The sequence below is a fragment of the Ambystoma mexicanum genome, chromosome 6p (genome assembly GCF_040938575.1).
Source record: "Ambystoma mexicanum isolate Mex_15411 chromosome 6p, UKY_AmexF1_1, whole genome shotgun sequence".
Lineage (NCBI taxonomy): Eukaryota > Metazoa > Chordata > Amphibia > Caudata > Ambystomatidae > Ambystoma > Ambystoma mexicanum.
This window is the reverse complement of record NC_090935.1, coordinates 739,977,805-739,997,227: the sequence shown is the minus strand read 5'-3', so window position 1 is coordinate 739,997,227 and position 19,423 is coordinate 739,977,805. Positions and strand designations below refer to the sequence as shown.

The window sequence follows — 19,423 nt, the reverse complement described above, 5'->3', positions numbered from 1 at the left end:
GCTGCTTCGCATCATGTTCCGATCCTGGCCCATAGCCCCAGGCAAGACATCCCACAAGCATGGTGGACAGACAACAAGACGCTATTAACAGTACTCCTCAGCCTAAGCCATCACTACTTCAGTTTTGAGATTTATGAACGCATCTCAACAGTTCCTCACACCAACCTCCAAATTCTCTTGTTGTTCAAACAACAGACTGTCACTCACAATCTATCAGCTGATTCACCCAATCATTTCAACGCCATTCTGTATACTTTGGTCTCTCTCTACGCTCACCCTTTCTTATTCTAAATCCTGCTGCCTCTGATACGAAATGTTTCCTGTCTCACTGTACATTCAGACACCTAGTGTAATAACTGTGAACGTTTGAAGTAACCGCACACAAACTGAATGATATTTGTTTTGTGTTTCAGATTCTTTAATATGATACAAAGCATTAGCAAACTGAACATGACAAAAATTGGATTTTCCCTGTGCATGAATTTAGAGACAGACTTTTCACACATGAAAATTGAACATTATTATATTGTGATTCCCCCATGTGGCATTCAGAAATAAAAGGAAACACTTAAAAAAAAAATTGCAAGCTAAACATCCAGTCAGAGTTCGCATCCACAGGCATCGCAAAGGGTGGCCCCAAAACTAAACATTTTTGAAGGGACCATTGACGATTTAAAAAATATATAAGGAAGAAGCTGGTGTAATTCATAAAGAATACCACCTTCTCAAGCCAGATAAAATGCTGTATCCCCACCATGCAACTGCTGCAACACACATGGATTCTCAAGTTGTGACGTGGTTGCACACACTACTGGAAATGCGTAATACAAATCCCCATTGTGATGACGTAGGCCCAGCTGAACGACACGATTTCCTCAACAGCATGACCACTCACCTTGTGATGCTAGAACACTGCTTATAAAAGGAGGAAACCCGGAATATTACTGACTAATACCAAATTAGCAGTGTATACCTTGTCTATATCCGGGAGGATAATAGTCACTGTATCGGGAGACAAAGTTTAAAGTTAGGTACTACAGGTGCCTTGCATTAACACTTGAAGCAAAACAATATAGGGGACCAATTGGAAAAATAACATAAAATTTTAATAATAACGAAAAAATCAGTAAGTCTAAAACATCCAATTACACAGATTGGTCCATGACAGTGCATATAAAAAATCTTACAATGTACAAACAACAAAATAGGAAATACGTTGCCGGCTTAAGTGGCTACTTTACAAAAATATTACCAAAGGAATATGACCACTGTGGGTACTCGTCTAGCAACAAAGTGTATAGTACCCGTCCGCATATGGATCAATATGTCATATAGTATTATCCCTGTTTAAAGTCCAGAGATGTGTCTCGACATGTTTCTGTTCCTTAGGGCAAAGTGTGGAACATTCATCAGGAGGTAACAATTCAACAGTATAGCCTATTTTACAAGAAATGGTGGTACACAGATTCATTCGAGCCTAATAGTACCTGTAAGAGATAAAAACAACAATAGACATCCAAGATTAAGTTCATGACTCACTGTGTACTTGGGGAGGTTCAAACAATGAACTAGGCAACAACAAAAGGGTAAAATTACCTATGGTGGTGCCAGTGGGGGCTCTCCACTTAGATTAGTAGGTGTAGGTAGGCGGCCATCGCGACCCTACAAAAAAATGGATGAAAATTGCGGTAAACTAATACACAATCCAGCCTCCTAGCACATATAACATAGCAGCAAATACCTAGAGTATGGCACCAGGGAGAGTATTAGTAAATGTAAGCACCTCTAAGTCAGACAAGTGTAGAGTACTAATACTCTCCCTGGTGCCATACTTTTGCAGTAATGACCGCGGAGATACATTCCTGCTCGCAAACCAATGGATGACATAGGTAAAGTGTTTTGTATTGTTTGTTCCCTTGTTCACTGGGGAAAAGCACGCTGACACTTTTTCTAGTCTATCTCTTACCATACACATACTGACCCCTCTGGTACCTTCTTATTTCGGGCTAGTTGCTTGCAAGGGTTACTACGCTTTGTAGATCCCCTCCACCACGGTCATCCCATGCTTCTATACGCCCTCGGGACACCGAGTTGTAACAAACTGCTATCGGCCACTCGTCTGACTTAGAGGTGCTTACATTTACTAATACTCTCCCTTGTGCCATACTCTAGGTATTTGCTGCTATGTTATATGTGCTAGGAGGCTGGATTGTGTATTAATTTACCGCAATTTTCATCCATTTTTTTGTAGGGTCGCGATGGCCGCCTACCTACACCTACTTATCTAAGTAGAGAGCCCCCACTGGCACCACCATAGGTAATTTTACCCTTTTGTTGTTGCCTAGTTCATTGTTTGAACCTCCCCAAGTACACAGTGAGTCATGAACTTAATCTTGGATGTCTATTGTTGTTTTTATCTCTTACAGGTACTATTAGGCTCGAATGAATCTGTGTACCACCATTTCTTGTAAAATAGGCTATACTGTTGAATTGTTACCTCCTGATGAATGTTCCACACTTTGCCCTAAGGAACAGAAACATGTCGAGACACATCTCTGGACTTTAAACAGGGATAATACTATATGACATATTGATCCATATGCGGACGGGTACTATACACTTTGTTGCTAGACGAGTACCCACAGTGGTCATATTCCTTTGGTAATATTTTTGTAAAGTAGCCACTTAAGCCGGCAACGTATTTCCTATTTTGTTGTTTGTACATTGTAAGATGTTTTATATGCACTGTCATGGACCAATCTGTGTAATTGGATGTTTTAGACTTACTGATTTTTTCGTTATTATTAAAATTTGATGTTATTTTTCCAATTGGTCCCCTATATTGTTTTGCTTCAAGTGTTAATGCAAGGCACCTGTAGTACCTAACTTTAAACTTTGTCTCCCGATACAGTGATGCTAGAACACTGCCATAGTAGCCACGTTTGTGCAATGCCTCATGCAAGCAGCGAGTCCATAAATCCTCACAAATCCGCGGATGTGAGCGATTCTACTGGTTTTTACAGCAAACGAGTACAAAAGTAAAACGGAAACCACCAACCTGAGCTCTCTACACAAACTTCGCCCCTGTAAATGGGATCTCTTATTAATATTTATAAAGGGGATATTGACAACAGCAACCCATCTGGGAATTTTATTTCAGTACACTTCTGAAGTGGCTACAATCCAGACCACTCCGAAATGCATTTTTAGTGAACGCAGTCATACCCACTATCCAAAACACTAATATTACGATTATAAATGAACATCTTGTTACACTCCTGTCATTATGTAATCAAATAGGTACACAGGATCCTATTTATATGTACCACATCTTACTCCACCAATAGGAACATAGATTATTTTATAAAAGAAGGATAAGATGGTAAACTTTCTCTACTTCCACCCCTCCTTCTCCCCCAACGATTAGACACCTCTGACAGATTCTCCGGCACTACAGGTCTTGACAACATAGACTGCGTGCAACATTCCAAATTTCAAAAAACATTTTTGTTTAATACAGAATATTTAAATTAAAACATAAGATACTACCCACACCTAACACAGTGTACAAAACTACCACTAAAACCTACAAAATCTAAAAAGCTAAATTTCGAATAAACCACTTACAAATGGACACAGACGAAATCACATATCACAGTACATAGAAAAAACCTAAATGTGTCACTAAAACAACATATAATCCCAACATGTTTCTGTTCTTTAAAGCCCCTTTCGGGCGAACATTCTTCAGGGGAACCTTTAAAACATCCACTATTCTTCTCAACACCGTGTTGAATGGGTAGTTTCAGGCAACCAGCCTGCAAAGAAGGGAAACAGAGGAAACTAATCAGATCCCCAGGGGAGGTGGTATTACCAAATGTAAAAGTGGAGTTGACTCAGTCAAGAGAACAATTCCACAAAAAGGTTTAGAAATTAAACCAATTAGATTTACCTTAATATGGTGAATCTTCAACGCACGTCTGTAAATGAAACCAAGATACGTCAAAAGGCGTCTCAATCCGCCGAAAATATCGTCACACCTAGAAAGGACACATCACACTACCAATGAGCCACAGATCACTACAGGACAACAGTCATGAATTGTTCAGGATATATTAAATAAAAATTACCTTCACGCAAGTGAAGCCACCCACAACGTGGGGCAAGGGGAGGAAATCTCTTGTAATGACAACCAAGTCTGCAGATGATTACAAAAGAGGACGCAGAACCAATCTGTAATATAAGAAGGGCGGTCACCAACCATCTCAAAGAGCATTAAAATGCACTGATACACCACGGCTCCCAAATGTGTAAAAAAAGGGAAGAAAAGAAACCATTTCAAGCCCAGCCTAGGTCGTGCATTAGAGCTCATGCTTCCAAACAGTAGTGTCATACACCAGCGGACTTCACAGCCATTAAATGTGTAAAAACATGCTGAACGTGACCAAGTAGTGGGAGATAGTACACAACTCCTCAACGTTCAATAAGTAAAAAACTGCGGAAAAGGGATAATAGCCACCAACATCACTAAAAGTAATGTAGCTACTAAAGTTCAAGAACAACATGCTCACCTCTAGATTAGGAGAAACAAACTCCTCGCTAATGACTCGCGGGGTTTGAAAGAAGACTGTGCAGCACCCGCATGTGTTTTCACCAAGTGCAGCAAAACGCTCACCACTTCCTAGTAAACACTAAGAAAGGACTATACTTTTCGATTAAATACTAGCCGGCAAGAAAATACAGCGGCCATCTTTTACATGCAATCTTCCTAGTGAACACTAAGGAAGGACTACACTCTTCAGTTAGGTACTAGCCGGTAAAAAAAAACTAGCGGCCATCTTTGCATCAAACCACCCAACAACAAGGGAAAGCAGTGTTGAGAAGAAAGTGCACTGGGGGGCACAAAACCATTCAAAAGAAATTGACACAGCATTGCAAAAATCAAGCAACAGACATATGCACATTTTTGCAAATATAGATGGCACAAAATAAGGAAAATTCAAAAAAATTCAAAACACAGCCAACATTGCAAACAATAGTCAGATAGCAGAAAACATTTATGTTTGGCTGACCAGATGCCAATCAATACTCTCATTGAGCCCCAGAACATTACTTTGCAATTTAAAAATAATTTTTTGTTCCAGGTTCAATAATTTCTGGTCTGTCTCGGCTTTCCTATGGCCATGCACCTTTTTCAAAATAAACCACGTAAAGTCATTGCAGCCATGTTTCATATCAAGAAAATTTTTCACTAAAGGAGCTGCAATCACTTGATTTCTGATGCAGCTCCGATGTTCCACCATACGGACTCTACATTGTCTGTTAGTCTTGCCTACATAATATATGCCACAGGGGCATGTGATTAAATACACAACATTGGATGTGTTACAGTTGGTCATTTCATTACACACCCATTTCAGATTAGGTAAAATTTGTATATATCTAATCTCTTTAGTTTGGGCACACATACTACATTTACCGCAAGGAAAATGCCCTTTTATTTCCGGTAAACCCCATAACCTGGTTTGTCTCACCAGTGGTGTACTTTTCTCAGTTACATCATTCCTGATCAAAATGTTCCTTAGGTTTTGACTTTTTCTAAAGGCCACCAAAGGGGGCAAGGCTTCTTTCCCTCTGTATACCTTTTTCCAAGTTTGCATCACAATAGATTTTATTTTGTACGATAAATTTGAAAAAGTATTAACAAAAACAGTACCAATCTTTCTCTTTATTTTCACATTTTTCTCCAAAAGAGCCTCCCGATTATTATTGTATGCTCTTTTTGAAGCAGTCTTAATCACTCTAGGTGGATAGCCTTTGTTTTGCAGTTTCTGAGTAAGTGCGTCCGCACTTAGACGGAAATCCTCTTTTCTACTACTATTCCTTTTTAACCTTAAAAACTGCCCAAAAGGTAAGTTGTTTTTCAAATGCTTAGCATGATGGCTGTTAAAGTGCAGAAGAGAATTCTTGTCAGTAGTCTTTGTGTAGGGCTTCACTTTTAACACTCCATTCTCATGAAAGATGGTAATATCCAGAAAATGAGTCTCAAAGTCACATATGGATCCCGTAAATTTCAGAAAAAGATTCTGTTGGTTCCTTCTCCCCCTTCTTGGGGGAGAAGGAGGGGTGGAAGTAGAGAAAGTTTACCATCTTATCCTTCTTTTATAAAACAATCTATGTTCCTATTGGTGGAGTAAGATGTGGTACATATAAATAGGATCCTGTGTACCTATTTGATTACATAATGACAGGAGTGTAACAAGATGTTCATTTATAATCGTAATATTAGTGTTTTGGATAGTGGGTATGACTGCGTTCACTAAAAATGCATTTCGGAGTGGTCTGGATTGTAGCCACTTCAGAAGTGTTCAGAAAAAGATTCTGTTGGTTCAACCAGGTCATAAAGCACTCAGCTTCTTCTCTCGTACCATCCCATACAATGAGTATATCATCTATATACCTCAGCCACTTCCTCAACTGATGGATATAAGGATTAGTGGCTGGGTATATCACAATTTTTTCAAAATATTCAACATAGAGTTTTTTTCTGAAATTTACGGGATCCATATGTGACTTTGAGACTCATTTTCTGGATATTACCATCTTTCATGAGAATGGAGTGTTAAAAGTGAAGCCCTACACAAAGACTACTGACAAGAATTCTCTTCTGCACTTTAACAGCCATCATGCTAAGCATTTGAAAAACAACTTACCTTTTGGGCAGTTTTTAAGGTTAAAAAGGAATAGTAGTAGAAAAGAGGATTTCCGTCTAAGTGCGGACGCACTTACTCAAAAACTGCGAAATAAAGGCTATCCACCTAGAGTGACTAAGACTGCTTCAAAAAGAGCATACAATAATAATCGGGAGGCTCTTTTGGAGAAAAATGTGAAAATAAAGAGAAAGATTGGTACTGTTTTTGTTAATACTTTTTCAAATTTATCGTACAAAATTAAATCTATTGTGATGAAAACTTGGAAAAAGGTATACAGAGGAAAAGAAGCCTTGCCCCCTTTGGTGGCCTTTAGAAAAAGTCAAAACCTAAGGAACATTTTGATCAGGAATGATGTAACTGAGAAAAGTACACCACTGGTGAGACAAACCAGGTTATGGGGTTTACCGGAAATAAAAGGGCATTTTCCTTGCGGTAAATGTAGTATGTGTGCCCAAACTAAAGAGATTAGATATATACAAATTTTACCTAATCTGAAATGGGTGTGTAATGAAATGACCAACTGTAACACATCCAATGTTGTGTATTTAATCACATGCCCCTGTGTCCTATATTATGTAGGCAAGACTAACAGACAATGTAAAGTCCGTATGGTGGAACATCGGAGCTGCATCAGAAATCAAGTGATTGCAGCTCCTTTAGTGAAACATTTTCTTGATATGAAACATGGCTGCAATGACTTTACGTGGTTTATTTTGAAAAAGGTGCATGGCCATAGGAAAGCCGAGACAGACCAGAAATTATTGAACCTGGAACAAAAAATTATTTTTAAATTGCAAAGTAATGTTCTGGGGCTCAATGAGAGTATTGTTTGGCATCTGGTCAGCCAAACATAAATGTTTTCTGCTATCTGACTATTGTTTGCAATTTTGGCTGTTTTGAATTTTTTTTAATTTTCCTTATTTTGTGCCATCTATATTTGTAAAAATTTGCATATGTCTGTTGCTTGATTTTTGCAATGCTGTGTCGATTTCTTTTGAATGGTTTTGTGCCCCCAGTGCAATTTCTTCTCAACACTGCTTCCCCTTGTTGTTGGGTGGTTTGATGCAAAGATGGCCGCTAGTTTTTTCTTACCGGCTACTACCTAACTGAAGAGTGTAGTCCTTCCTTAGTGTTCACTAGGAAGATTGCATGTAAAAGATGGCCGCTGTATTTTCTTGCCGGCTAGTATTTAATCGAAAAGTATAGTCCTTTCTTAGTGTTTACTAGGAAGTGGTGAGCGTTTTGCTGCACTTGGTGAAAACACATGCTGGTGCTGCACAGTCTTCTTTCAAACCCCGCGAGTCATTAGCGAGGAGTTTGTTTCTCCTAATCTAGAGGTGAGCATGTTGTTCTTGAACTTTAGTAGCTACATTACTTTTAGTGATGTTGGTGGCTATTATCCCTTTTCCGCAGTTTTTTACTTATTGAACGTTGAGGTGTTGTGAACTATCTCCCACTACTTGGTCACGTTCAGCATGATTTTACACATTTAATGGCTGTGAAGTCTGCTGGTGTATGACACTACTATTTGAAAGCATGAACTCTAATGCACGACCTAGGCTGGGCTTGAAATGGTTTCTTTTCTTCCCTTTTTTTACACATTTGGGAGCCGTGGTGTATCGGTGCATTTTAATGCTCTTTGAGATGGTTGGTGACCGCCCTTCTTATATTACAGATTGGTTCTGCGTCCTCTTTTGCAATCATCTGCCGACTTGGTTGTCATTACAAGGGATTTCCTCCCCTTGCCCCACGTTGTGGGTGGCTTCACTTGCGTGAAGGTAATTTTTATTTAATATATCCTGAACAATTCATGACTGTTGTCCTGTAGTGATCTGTGGCTCATTGGTAGTGTGATGTGTCCTTTCTAGGTGTGACGATATTTTTGGCGGATTGAGACGCCTTTTGAAGTATCTTGGTTTTTCAATGAAGAAAAATTAGCCTATCTGTCATTTACAGACGTGCGTTGAAGATTCACCATATTAAGGTAAATCTAATTGGTTTAATTTCTAAACCTTTTTGCGGAATTGTTCTCTTGACTGAGTCAACTCCACTTTTACATTTGGTAATACCACCTCCCCTGGGGATCTGATTAGTTTCCTCTGTTTCCCTTCTTTGCAGGCTGGTTGCCTGAAACTACCCATTCAACACGGTGTTGAGAAGAATAGTGGATGTTTTAAAGGTTCCCCTGAAGAATGTTCACCCGAAAGGGGCTTTAAAGAACAGAAACATGTTGGGATTATATGTTGTTTTAGTGACACATTTAGGTTTTTTCTATGTACTGTGATATGTGATTTCGTCTGTGTCCATTTGTAAGTGGTTTATTTGAAATTTAGCTTTTTAGATTTTGTAGGTTTTAGTGGTAGTTTTGTACACTGTGTTAGGTGTGGGTAGTATCTTATGTTTTAATTTAAATATTCTGTATTAAACAAAAATGTTTTTTGAAATTTGGAATGTTGCACGCAGTCTATGTTGTCAAGACCTGTAGTGCCGGAGAATCTGTCAGAGGTGTCTAATCGTTGGGGGAGAAGGAGGGGTGGAAGTAGAGAAAGTTTACCATCTTATCCTTCTTTTATAATACACTCCTGTCATTAACAGGCTGCAGAATCCACCTTAAGGGATGTCCAATACAGCACCATCATGTCACGCAAAGGCTGTACTTCAAAATTGGAATGCCCTCCCACCCTCTTCGTTTCACACGTAGCAGTTGGTTGTTGCATCTAGTCCACTGGAGTATGTCACTTCTGACTGTTTCCAATGCTGACTCCACAGTTCAACAACATAGTAAGGAAGGGGCACTCAGAACCCAACAGCAGTCAAAATAAGAATTACATTCATAACCCCCCTTCCCCCCTATTGTAGGCCATTACTCATATCTACTGATTCTCCTACTCAGAAGGAATGTAGAAACTATTCACTGTCAGAGACTTGCACCAGGATCAATTGTTCCCACACATGGTTGCCAGCATGTCCATATGGTCGAGCTCGTTTCAGGTGGTGCCTCACATCTCACATCTGGCCATTGCAGGGAAAGACCACCACATGACGTTTCATCAAGTAGCACTCGAACAATCCATTAGCAGGGATCCTCCTGCACCCCCTGCTCCCCCCACATCCATCAGTACACCCGACTGCTCGCATTTGCATCCCGGTTAAGCTCTGCTTTCTCTTATGACGGCATATTGCCACCAAGATATTTTCCATGACCAAACAGCAGGACGCATTCCCACTCTGCCTTGAGCACAGTTATTCCAGTGATGCAGTAGGCAGTTTGGTCTACTCTTAATATGAAAAGCTATGTAACGCGGAGATGAGAGAAAGTCAGTGGAAAACCATGAGGCAGAGCAGATCCTTCAAGATACTCATATTCTCAGTAGCCCCAAACCCTCAAGCAAAGATTGACAAGATGTCATCAGCAGAGTCAGAAGGGGGTCCACAAAAGGTTGTTGCACCATCACTAATGCGGTTAGGTTTCTGATTGGATAGGCCACTCTTCCCCATCTTTTTTAACGTGCTTGCACTTCCAAAAGTGGTACCTATTATTTAGCCTAGACCTTTAAGGTCTACACACGTGTCCCTTCCCAAGGCAGTGGGGGATTCTCCAATGTCATACTTTGGTGCCGAGGGATCACTCATACCCTTTTGATGGCAATTATTTAAAGATAGGAGGTTGGCCCTGAAAGTAATTCACAAATGTGACTCAACGAACCCACAAGTCAGCATCCAATCATTCACTTTCCTTTAACAACTCTCTACTAAGCATGCCACAGATACTTGTATGGCCATTCCGAATAATTGCACTTGCCCCAAAGGTTTAGGAAAAGATCCTTATTGCTGTCTATGTGTTTCAAATGTTCCTCTTTCAAAAACTCTTCAAAGCGAGCATTATTAAACAAAAAGCCATTCAATTGTCATAATCGTATGGCGTGTGACCTCCAATAACCCTCTAATAAAATCATATACCATTGTTACATGTAATACAATTACAATGGGCAAGTTACTTTGCTGTCGTTTACCTAGTGGGGGGATATATGGTAGGAGTATTGATCAGTGGGATTGAGAGGGTCAAAGGCCACGAGGAAAAGGATGACAACGTTACATATCACACATTCATGCTTGTTCGATGTAACCACATAGAACCACGTCACATGAAATAGTGAGTGCTCGGGAAACTTCATTCAGCAAATCCACCATGACGGTCACTCTTACCCAGTACAATACTGTGGAGAAACTATACATCTTTTTTGAGAATGAGTCATGGGGACATGAATAGCCTTAATGCACTTTTATTGGGAATTATTTGCCATCCACCAGCCACAGAATTTCTAAAGCCAGTTTTGTGTTCCACATCTAGATGGCATGCAAACCTCTGTGTTTCCGTGTGCCGATATATACAGTGTTAAACTGCACGCTCACTACAACAGCTGATGAATGCATATGGTGTGTATATGAGCAGCTTAGACCAGACGATTCATGACTAAGTCAGCGGTGCTCGTTTGTCAGTCAGGTCATAGGTGGGTTAAACTGCCTAACTTCAGCATAGATAATAATTTGATCAATGTCTGGACCAACTTTGACAACCTCGGTTATACATTTACATCTAGGCTACAGGGGAGACTGCACATTGCAAACAGGAAAACAGACGTTGCAGGCTCTTGGCGCTTTAACAACATTCACTCACACATTTAAATGCCAAACTATTGACATGGTTTTGAGAATATATAGTGCTAAAGCTACTGCTAAATAAGGGGGCCAACATATGGGCAATGGCAGTTGTGCAATGACAGATGTCTGGCCTTCACATTGTCGAAAATTATTTTCTAAAGCCTTTACTCTGTCTTCCCCAACTGAGCACCCACTTTCTCGGTTCATGGTGAACTGAGTCTGAGCTAGCAGGAGGATACGTTAATTTTAGAGCCTATTATACTATGGCTTAGGGTTTGGTTTTTTGTTTACTAGATTTGTAATGCACACTGGACCCTTGGGTAACTTGGTGAAACAAAGTCATTCTTTCACACTTGATTTTACCATGTTACTACACCCGAGGCTGGCTGTTTTCCAATACCTTGGCTAGCATACATACACATGCTTATGACTTAACACATTGTAACAATTGGCGAGTAAGCACAATTGCTATCCACACTTCAATTCGGTCCTCGATATTACATAACATTAGAAACAGACTAATATCAAACCGAGAAGACGCTACCCACTTGGTAACCACCATCCATAAAGTTGCTGACTGTCTCATATGGACAAATCCTAGACACAAGAGAATAATAATGACACGGACTATGTTTAATCTACTCCCACTGAGAGCTGTAACAGGTAAATGGCAGGTCAACAATGTGGCCCAATCGAATAACTCGCATTGTCCTTTCTATAATGGCGCACAGGAGGATATTTATCATTTTTTATTCTTCTGTACAAATTCTCATCAAAGTAGGAATAGAACAAGCAGGTCCTTTTTTTAAGCAACTTGGCTTTAGTCACTGCAGGCCAGCATTAATCCATCTCGTGATGCAATTAACACCTTTGAGGCTTGGCTCTTACTCAATTAGCTTTGCGGCGCATTAGAGCAAAGGAAAGTGTTAATGAATTCTATAAACTAATAATATTGTGCGGTTTCACTTATATTTAACATTTTAGACTGATTTTAATTTGGTTGTTACTATTGCATTGTACACTTACATACTTTAGGAATTCTTTGTACTTTGATGGAGCTCGTAAAACCGAATAATGTATTTTGACTAACAAAAGTACAACCCTTTCAAACAGTTCGTTTGCCAGTATGCGGTATGCTGCTCTCGAGTCTTTAAGTTCATACTGTACAACCATCAAGAGCGTTTCAAGCAGGAGAATTACGCCTGCAGCACCAGATGGGGACCCTGAATAAACCGTGATCCCTTTCCAGGGCTTAGGCAAAAACTAACATTTGCCTAGCATCTGGTACCTGAACAAGTACCTTGTTACATTGTATCTTTGGAAAGTTATCTGCCCATCATTTCTGAATGGTCCGTAGGTGATATCAGATCACAAAACCTGCAATGCCAAGTGGACCAATTTGCCTCCCTTTTCAAGTTTGGGATGGGGGTTACGAGATACATATTTTAAATGACCCTTGATTTGAGGGTTTACAATCTTTTTGGAAGTATAAAATAATCATTTGTTTAGGAAAATATGAGAATAGCAATACATAATATCACATCATCAATTAAAAAAAGAAAATGCAAAAACATGTTTTTAAACAAACTTCAAGAAATAATTGCTATTATTGATTGGCATTTTTATGCAACCAACAAGGGCAGGAGGGGTAACCTCACATGAAATCGACACATGACAAGTGTTAATGGTGAGTCCGTGTAGTAGGGAAATATTTAAGGAGATGATGTTCACAAGTATGGAAGAGAAATATATATAGACACATACACACTGTACGAAATATAATTTACAGGTTGATATGTCTTACGTAATAAGCAATGTTTATTGCAGACGTTAGTCGGGGCACATTAGCTACAAAACAAAGATAGTTGTTCCATTGATGTGCGTCCAGAAAGAGTTACAGACAATGAGACTTCTTTGTAAACTACATTAGTGGTTCTCCCTTCAGGTGCTAGGATTACCAGAGAGTTAGTTAAGCTCACTCTGAAACAGGCCACGTAAAACTGCCCATGCGAGAAGCAGTCTTCCCTTAGGTCAATCCCTGCTACCTTTAAAGTCTGCTGCTGAGATGTGTTGATGATCATGGCAAAACAAACCCTTAAGGGGAACTGAAGTCTTTTCAATTCAAACGGATATTCTGAAGTTATGAGAGGTATTCGTGGTATGAACACTGACTCCCCCTGGGCAGAACCAGTTAGCAGCGTAGTCTCAATCACATTTATGTGGAGAGCTTTCACTCGTAATCTGGTGCCATTAAAGAGCATGGGTGGGTTGAGGTATTGCAACAATATCACAGTTGCTCCCACTTTGAGAAGAAGTTTGTGTTTGGGAAGACCAGGAGGATTTAAAGTGTTCAAGGACTCAACAGGGTAGTGGAATGGTTCATCAGTTTGAACCACTGAGTTTACAGATTTGTACTCCATTTGGACTCCTCAGAAATAATTAACAATTATGTTCTTTAGCGTTAAAATGGCACGCTCACATAACCACTCTGTAGATTTCTCTATTAGATTTTTTATGGTAGGCTACATTTTGGATGTGAAGTCTGCTAGAGAATGGATGACTGTGCCTAGGTCGGAAGGGAATAGTTTCTTACCTGTAACTCCATTTCTCCAGCATTGGTATCTTTCATGGATTCACATGCTTAGAATATTCCCCGTCGACAGACTGGGAACCCTCGGTAAGCTTATAAAGCCTTTTCCCGTAGGAAAACGTTCGACTCTTTTGTGTCCTATCTATGTCGTTGTGGGCTGCGCACGCACACCCCACTAGGACGTAGTGGTATAAATGCCCTGCCCCCGCGGCTCCCTTCAGATTTCGACCCCTCCAAAGTGGAACGGGGTGGAACAAAAAGTACAAGATGATTGCATTTTGGGGAGGCCGGAGGGTGCATGTGAATCCATGAAAGATACCAATGCTGGAGGAATGGAGTTACAGTTAAGAAACTATTCCCTTCTCCAGCATTGGATTTTTCATGGATTCACATGCTTAGAATAGAATGCACAGCAGTGAACTTGAAACAATGGAGGAGGTGTAAATGCAATCCAGCACCCACCCCATCGTGCAAAAGGCGAATCATAATCAAATAGGATTCGAAACTAACAATACGCCACAGTACTGCACCGAGTAACATTTATATAAGCCAAAAAAGCATACATAAAACACACGCGTTTACCTCCATGCGTATATTCGTACATGCATCTATATATATATATATATACATATATATGCCTATACAAATACATATCCAAACCAGCATAGACCCTCCTCAAAGAGAAGGGCTTACCTTATTGAAAAAGATGTCGCAAGACAGCTCGTCCCATTTGAATCTCGTCCGCATGCTGTCGTTTGAGGCAGTAGTGGCAGGTGAATGTATGGGGCACTGACCATGCTGCCGCCCTGCAAATGTCTGTCAGTGGAATCCCCGCCCACAACGCCGTCGACAACGAAGTCGCCCTGGTCGAATGAGCTGTCAGACGTCCTTGTAGCAGTTTCCCCGTTTATGAGTGACAGAAGGCAATCGTCGACGAGACCCATCGGGCCAGTACTTGTTTTGAAATCGCCTTCCCCTTTGTCGAAGGCCCATATGCAACGAAGAGTTGCTGCATAGATCGAAGTTGTTGAGTTCGATGAAGGTAACATTTTAGAGCTCTCTTGACATCCAGGGTATGCAAGACCTTTTCCGCAGCTAATGAGGGAGTCGCGAAGAAGGTGGGCAGGAGAATGGATGAATGTTTATGATAAGTTGTAGGAACTTTCGGGATGAAACGAGGACTCGTTGACAAGACCACTTTGTCTTTGAAAAATCTGAGATATGGAGGGTCTATGACCAATGCCTGTAACTCTGAGATCCGTCTAGCGATGTTAGGGCTATTAGAAAAGCCACTTTCCATGATAAAAACTTCATTGACGACGTGGCCATCGGCTCAAAGGGTGGTTTCATTAACCCTGCAAGTACCATGTTAAGGCTCCACGTCGGTGGAAACCGCCTTAACTGGGGGAAACGTCCGGAATAAACCTCTCATGAAGTTTTTCACTAACCTGTCACTAAACAAAGGCGTTGATTTCCTCTCTCTTGTGAACCTGGAGATGGCCGCCAAATGAATCTTTAGTGATGAAAAGGACAAACCACTCTTCGCCAAATGTAGTAGATACGGGAGAATCTGTTCCGGAGTAACCCTCAGAGGTTCCACTCCTGCCTGTCCTTGGCACCACATACAGAATCTCCTCCACTTACACCTTTAAGACTTGTTGGTGGACGGGACCCGCGCAGCCTGTAATATCTTCCGACAGTCCGAGGGAATGTTCAAGGCACCAAATTCTGAAAAGTCAGGAGCCAAGCTGTGAGGTTGAGGCTGCTCGGGTTGTGATGCCACACCGTCCCTTCATCCCGGGACAAGAGGTTGGGCACCTTCGGGAACGCTATCGGGCGATCCGCTGACAGATGAAGCAGGTCGGAAAACCATGGTTGCCTCGGCCAACACGGCGCTATCAAGATTACTCGGCACCTGTACCTGCGTATCCACTGCAGAGTTCTCCGTATCAGAGGGAACAGAGGGAAGGCGTAGAGGAACTTGCCCATCCACGGGAAGGAAAACACTTCTCCCACCGAATCTTCCTGTGGCCACCTGCTGGCGTACATCTCGCACTTCCTGTTCGCCTTCGTGGCGAAGAGATCCAGTTGAGGTTGCCCCCATTTTTCGAAGACCTTCGACAATTGAACGGTGTCCATTTCCCACTCGTGAATCTGGTCCATATTTCCGCTGAGCGAGTCCGCCTGCTCGTTCCTCACTCCTGGCAGGTGATGAGCTACGATGGATATATCGTTTTTTAGAGCCCAGTGCCACACTTTCTGAGCCTCAATGAGAGGGTTCTGGATCGCGTGCCGCCTTGTTTCCTTAAGTAAAACATTGCCGTGGTGTTGTCCATCAGAATTCTCACTGTGGATCCCTTGAGGCAGGAACGCCCTCAGGGCCCAGCAGACCGCTCTCAATTCTGGAACGTTGATGTGCAGGAGAGATTCCTTCTGAGACCAACGGCCTTGTGTCTGCAGAGTGCCCATGTGCGCTCCCCAGTCAGTTAGGGAGGCGTCCGTCACCACGGTGAATCGGAACTCCGGCTCCTGTAGGGGTACCCCTTTGGAAATCTTCTGAACTTTCTTCCACTACCGAAGTGTTGATAGGAGCTCGTCGTCGTCGATGGTCAGCCTGTCTGACCAGAGGCCCTGATCCTGCGTCCAGCGGTCCGCCAAAAACTGTTGCACTGGCCTCATGAAAAGGCAGCAGTTGGGCACCAGAGGAATGTAGGATGCCATAGCTCCCAGGATTGATGTATATTTTCTCACCGACAGCCTGGAATTGATTTTCAACTGACTTGCCAATCGACTGAGCCTACTGATCCTGTCGAGGGTTGGTCTGACTAACCCCAGCTGGGTCTCGAACTGTGCACCCAGAAACACCAAGGTTTTGGACGGTGTTAACAAGGATTTTTCGAAGTTTATTGCAAACCCCAATCGTTGCAAGAGGCTCATTGTGTCCTGTAGACACCTGTGTGTCGACGCCGGGGAGGACCCCCTCACCAACCAGTCATCGAGATACGGGTATACATGGGGGCCTCGCCTTCTCAGCCAGGCTGCCACCGGAGCCAGGCATTTCGTTAACGTTCTGGGTGAAGATTTCAGTCCGAAGGGAAGGACTGTGAACTGGTAGCGAGTCCGCCCTACCACAAACCTTAGGTACTTCTTGTGTCGCCGACACATCGGTATGTGGAAGTATACGTCCTGCAGGTCCAGAGACGCCAGAAAATCCCCTTCTTGAACTGACCTGATCAGCTCCTGGAACGTGAGCATCTTGAACTTTGTGTTTTTCAGCGACTTGTTTAGTTCGCGCAGGTCTAGGATGGGACGCCACTTTCCATTTGGCTTTTTCACCACAAAGTATCGGGAATAAACCCCTTGACCCCTTTGTGATGACGGGACCAGTTCTATAGCCCCTTTTTGTAGCATAAGTGCTACTTCCTGCAGAAACACGCTCAGATGGGATTGAGCTACACACGCCAGTGGAATATGCGGAGGGTTGCTCTTGAGTTGCAGGGAATGACTGTATTTTACAGTGTCCAACACCCATTGATCTGTTGTTATCAGCTCCCATTCGTTGATGTAACATGATACTCTGCCCCCCAGAACGTTCCGATGCCCATCATTGCTGGTCCTTAATCTGTTTATCCCTCGTCGACGAGTAACTTGCTCTCTTCTTGGGGGCCTGGTAGTCCCGGCGACGTTTAGCCGCTTGCGAAGCTCGCCTGTATCCCTGAGAGGAATATGCTGGCCTACCGAAGGGTCGGTCCCTTGATGAAAATCTGGAATTCCCAGATGCTCCTCTGAAGGGACGAAAAGACTGGAAACTCCGACCACTCTGGAGGGCCCCCAAGGAAAACGCTGTGTCCGAGTCCTCCTTCATGCCCTTCAGGGCTTTGTCGACCTTCTCGCCGAAGAGGAGGTCTCCTTCAAACGGCATATCCAGTACCTTGTACTGCACCTCCGGTCGGAACTTGGTGCATTTTAGCCATGCCTGTCGTCGGAGAACTACGCTGTTGTTCACTTGCTTAAACCCCGACTCCGCAAGGTCCACCGCAATGTTAATGGCATGATTCGAAGCCTCCTCACCTTCCCTGACCAGCAACATAGCTGCTTTTCGATGTTCATCTGGAAAGTGTTCGAGTATGGGCGCCAGCCGATGCCACATCTCCCTGTCGTATCTAGCAACTATGGCGAGAGAATTGGCCGCCTTCACTGCGTTAGCACCTACCGACAGGACTTTTTTGCCGAACGCATCCTGGCGTCTAGCATCACTTTCCGGAGGGGTCGTACACTTGTGTTGAGCCCTTGCCTTTCTCGCCGCCGATACCACAGAGTCAGGTGTTGGTTGAGAGGAAAGGCACTTGGGAGTAGAGTCCGGGGCTTTGAATTTTTTCTCTAGTCGGCCCTTCATCGCTGGCAAACAGAAAGGGTGACGCATGGTCTGAAGACCTTCCTTCCACACATGATATAGGATGGGCACTGAAAACACCGACCTCCTCCTTTTACCCATGTGGTCGAAAAGAAAACAGTCCTTCTTTTCTTTCGCTTGGGCCAGGCCAAATTCCGTGCAAGCCCTGGCCATCATGTTTTGGAATGACCCGATATCGTCTGGGGGAGACGGCTGAGCCGGGCTCCTCGGGTTTCCAATTCCGCATCGGACTCCCAAGTCGGATCCCTGGAGGGGGAAAGGGAGACCACCGACGACGCTCTGCTGCCTAATTCCGAATCCAACAATTCCCCTTCCTCACGCCGTGGGGCCGAGAGATTTGCCACCGGAGGCTCTGCCGCGGGGGTTGAAGGTGGAGGGCGGCGAGACGGGCCCGGGTCGTCGACGACCGACCTGGCCGGAGTTGTTCGGGGCAGTCTGTCATCCAGTGTCTTCAGCAGTGTTTGCAGCGTGGACAAAACCTCCAATGACAAAAATGACTGCGGATTGAGCAGGGGGGTAGAACCCGGAATGCTCCCGAAAGGTGTGGTAAATTGTAACCCCAGGTCTGCATGGGCAGCTATCCTTTCACCCTCGTCTCCCGAGGATACCGACAAAGCCTCCTGCTGTAGAAGAGTGACCGGCAAAATTGGGTCGTAGACCTCTGGACGCCAGGCCTCTTGAGGGGTGTCCGTCGACGGAGCAATAGTTGGCCCCGTCATCGACGTCGTCGTCGCCTGCAATCCAGGACCGGTTGATGTTAACTGCGACGGCGGCAGAGAAGTAGATGACGACTTCCCAACCGTCGACGACGGTGGTGGTCGCGCAGGCTTATGCGTTGCTCCCGCCTTTTCCGAACTCGACCTGTGTTTCTCTGTCTCTCGACTCAAGGTCGATCTATGACGATCGCCCGAGGAGGATTTAGATTTTTCTTTGTCTTTCCTCGCTGAAGATGAGGACGAAGAGGCCTTCTTCCAAGAAGAGTCCCTGGAATGGCCTACTGACGATTCCTTGTCCACCGGTCGTGACTTCTTTACCGGTGGTTCC

The 19,423-nt window shown here is 43.1% G+C and overlaps 1 protein-coding gene across 3 annotated transcripts in view; it reads right to left on the bottom strand.

Moving 5' to 3' along the window:
- Window positions 1-19,423, bottom strand: part of POLR3G (RNA polymerase III subunit G) — a 354,183-nt gene that overhangs the window by 158,665 nt on the left and 176,095 nt on the right. The gene's annotated exons all lie outside the window — the stretch shown is intronic.